General features: G+C 39.7%; 1 non-coding gene across 1 annotated transcript; it reads right to left on the bottom strand.

The window, feature by feature from the left end:
* Nucleotides 1-3575: 3575 nt before the first annotated feature.
* Nucleotides 3576-3753, bottom strand: LOC127679525 (small Cajal body-specific RNA 16). Its single transcript, XR_007976826.1, has one exon. It is a non-coding gene; the product is annotated as a small Cajal body-specific RNA 16 (non-coding RNA).
* Between the last annotated feature and the right edge of the window lie 238 nt (nucleotides 3754-3991).

Below are 3991 nucleotides of genomic sequence, written 5' to 3'. Positions count from 1 at the left end.
TACATGGGGACCCATCTGTGAGAGCATTGGGTTGTAATCCTCCATAAGAACAATACAACAGAAGACAGTGACTCTACCTCTTACCAAATCTATACATATTCAATAGTTCATCAGTGCTTGATAGGCACACCAAGCCCTTCCTCCATCCATGCCTGAATGTCAGCAGACACATTCTTGTACAGATTCAGAGCAGAACCCACAGCTTTGGTCAGTTCATAGTTGCAATGACCATATGCTAGCAAGAAGTCAGCATTTCATGTCTCCCCCTTATCTTCTCTCTTCAGTTTCTTCCACAGTGCCACCAGATAGAATTAGGGATTAGCACTAATATGAAGGGTTGCAAAAATTTTTAAGACAACCAAATTAATTTAGATGTGGTCATGTTCTCATTTAATACTATTCGGACTACTTTAAAATACTTAAAGATCAAAATGTGTATTCATGTTCTATGAAAACCTATTCAATTATTCCAAAATTGTATAGCAGAATTTGTTTGAGATTATTATACAATATTGTACTTTCATGCTAAAATCTAAAGAATACATGGAATCATCAGTGAGGCACACTAAGGCATCAATAGAAGTTCCCAGATAAAAGATAAAAATTGAGACCTGGAAAAATAAAAGGAGGTAAGTTCACACAACAATATTTCAACAAGAATATGTGAGTCTGAAAAATATTGCAGTTTTTTTTTAAATAGGCTGCAATGTTTATAGCAAACAAATTGCAACATCGGGAGTTATCAGTGATGGGATATTTGTTCTGTCAAATGCGCATCTATCTTCTCATAAACCCAGAAACATTTTTAAGTAACGTTAGTCTTTTAAACTAAATCCTTAGTTCGACAGGTATTAAATCTTAATAAACCTTCATTCTTAAATATTTGCTGTGCACCACATCTCCTCAAAACAAATAAGAAAATACTTATTTTCTATTGGATGTTATCTTTGGATATAGACATTTCGTTTTCACAAAATTACCTTTAATGAAGGGTAAGTTATAGACAATAAAACATGTCTATTCTGTACATGGTTAATGAGTTTTGACAAGTAGATAAGTTTATGTCTTTATTGTCACATTCAAGAGAAAAAAAATGAACAAAAGAAACTACAGGTAGTCAGGGTGAGGAGCACTGCATAGTGAAAGATTTGCAAGCAACTGCCTTGGAGAAAGACATTTTAGAAGTACAAGGACATTCTATCATTAAGGGGAAAATTATTTCCCTTGTCTTTAACAAATCTTTCACATGGGATGGTCTCCTGGCCAGGTGATTAATGGAAATAACTCTCTCTCTCTCTCTCTCTCTCTCTCTCTCTCTCTCTCTCTCTCTCTCTCTCTCTCTCTCTCTCTGTCTTTCTCTCCCTCTCTTCCTCTCCACCTCTCTCTCTCCCTGTCCTCCCCCCTCTCTGTGTAGTGTAATGTTATTTATTTTACATCCCAAAGGGATTTGTGCTCCCTCCTCTCCTCCCAATCACCTACCCACCCAACCCTATCTACTCTGTTTCTTTTCAGAAAAGGGTCAGTCTCAATATTTATCAACCAGATATGACATATCAAGTTGCAGTAAGACTAGGCACTTCTTTTTAATGCTAGACAAGACAACCCAGTAGGGAGAAGAGGTCCCAAAGGAAGACAACAAAATCTGAGACAGTCCATGCTCCTGATGTTAGGTGTACCACATGAAAACTAAGTTTCACTACTCTTAACATATGGGTGGAGTATACAGGTTCACTCCAGGCAGGTTCTCTGGTTAGCAGTTCAACCAATGGGACCAGCTTAGTTGATTCCTTAGGTTTTCTTATTGTGTCCTTGACCTATCTGTTTCTTTCAATCCCTCCTTCTCCTCTTCCAAAGGATTCCCCCAAGCTCCACCTAACCTTTAGCTGTGGGTCTCTACATCTGTTTCCTTCAGTTGCTGGATGAATCCTCTCTGATGACCTTTGGGCTAGATGCCAATCATTTCCAATAAAATTATTCCTAATGACATTCTGCTATATTCACAGATTGGAATAACTCTTAAGGGAAGGCAAAATAGTATGTAATATCTCCATATCAGATCAGATATCTTGATTTCCCCTAAGATCTGAAGAATAGTCATTCCTATTTTATTATATTGACAAAGAAGTAAACCTCTCTCTCTGTCTCTGTCTGTCTGTCTGTCTGTCTGTCTGTCTCTCTCTCTCTGTGTGTGTGTGTGTGTGTTTATCTGTCTGTCTCTCTGTTTCTGAATCTGTCTCTCTCTTTTATTAAATTTATTTATTTATTTATTCCCTTTACAACACAACACCAGCTCTTCCCCTCCTCCCAGTACCCCCTCATACAAATCCTTCCCCATTCCAATGCCCCTTCTCCTTCTAGTTTGAGAATGGGAAATTTCCTTGTGGTTGCCAAATGCCACCCCCCAAGACATACCACCACACCAACCCCACACATCAATCAATGTAGGACTGGGGACATTCTCTTCTACTGAAGCCATATAAGACTGTTTATTTTGTAGCAAGGGATCCACAAGCAGGCACACAGGCAGCAGGCTCAGGGACAGTCCCTGCTCCAGTTGTTTGAGGGACTCACAAAACCAAGCTAGGCATTGGCTAGATATGTGGAGAGGGGCCTAGGTTCAGCTTGAGCTCACTCTGATTGATGATTCAGTCTCTGGGAGATCCTAGGGGTCCAGGTTAAATGACTCTGTTTGTCTTCCTGTGGAGTCCCTGTACTCTTTGGGTCCCTCAATCTTTCTTCCAACCCTTCTATAAGACTCTGTGAGATCCATCTAATGTTTTGGTGTGTGCCTCTGCATCTCTTTTCATTGCCTGCTTGTCAGAGTCTCTGAGAGGATAGTTATGCTAAATTCCTGTCTGCAAGCATAACGGAGTATCATTAATAGTGTCAGGGATTGGTTCTTGTCCATGGTTTGGGTCTCAATTTGGAGCAGTCATTGGTTGGTCAGTCCCTCTGTCTCTGTTCTATCTTTGTTTCTGCACATTTTGCAGGCAGGACATATTTTGGGTCAAAGGCTTTGTAGGTGGGTTGCTGTCCTGATCCTTCCACTGGGTGTCCTGCCCAACTATAAGAAGTGGCTACTTCAGGATCTATATCCTCCTCAGCTAGGAATCTCAACTACAGTAACCCCCTTACACTCTCTGAGGCCTTTCTCCTGCTTTCCCTACATATGATCTCCCCCCAACCCACCTTACTCTCGTCCATGTCCCCTCTTCCCCACAGTTCCCTTTTCCAATTGATCTCTGATATCTATTTGTTTCCCCTTTGGAGAAAGATTCAAGCATCATACCTTGAGGCCTTCTTGTTATATGGCTTCTTTGGGTCTATTGATTATCCTGTACATGTTTATCCTGTACTTTATGGCTAATATCCACTTATAAGATGGTTCATATAAAGCATGTCCTTTTGGGTCTGGGTTACCTCACTCAGGAATTTATTTTATAGTACCATCTATTTGCCTGTGAAATTCATGTTCTTTTTTTTTAATGGCTGAGTAGTATTCTATTGTGGAGATATATCATATTGAAGTAACTTTCTCTTAATAGTTTATTCTTATTTTCATTTTTTTTCACTAGTTCTCTTCACAGTATCATGCATGCTCATTAAACAGCTAATAGTACTTCACATCTGTTACTACAAATTCTAACCCTAGGAAATGTTCCCTTGGAAAGTTACTTTAGGTTAAAGGCTGTCAGGTACAAAGCTACATGTTCTTTGGCAGCTTCTACTATACAAGTGCCTTTCCAAGTCCATTCTAATGATGTTTTAAATCCTATGTCTTGACTAATTCAATGGCTGTGCACTTCTAAACCTCACATGGCTAACACATTTTCCTCCAGTATTTCTGAATCAACATGTTTTAAAATCTATATTTCTCTGGACACTGGTGGTACAAGCCTTTAATCCCCACACTTGGGAGACACAGGTAGGTGAATTTCTGAGTTCGAAGCCAACCTTCTCTACAGAGTACGGTCCAGGACAGCCAGGGATA

Source organism: Apodemus sylvaticus, chromosome 2, assembly GCF_947179515.1.
Source record: "Apodemus sylvaticus chromosome 2, mApoSyl1.1, whole genome shotgun sequence".
In the NCBI taxonomy this organism is placed as follows: domain Eukaryota; kingdom Metazoa; phylum Chordata; class Mammalia; order Rodentia; family Muridae; genus Apodemus; species Apodemus sylvaticus.
Note: the sequence above shows the minus strand (reverse complement) of the source record. Positions and strands in the feature narration are given on the sequence as shown.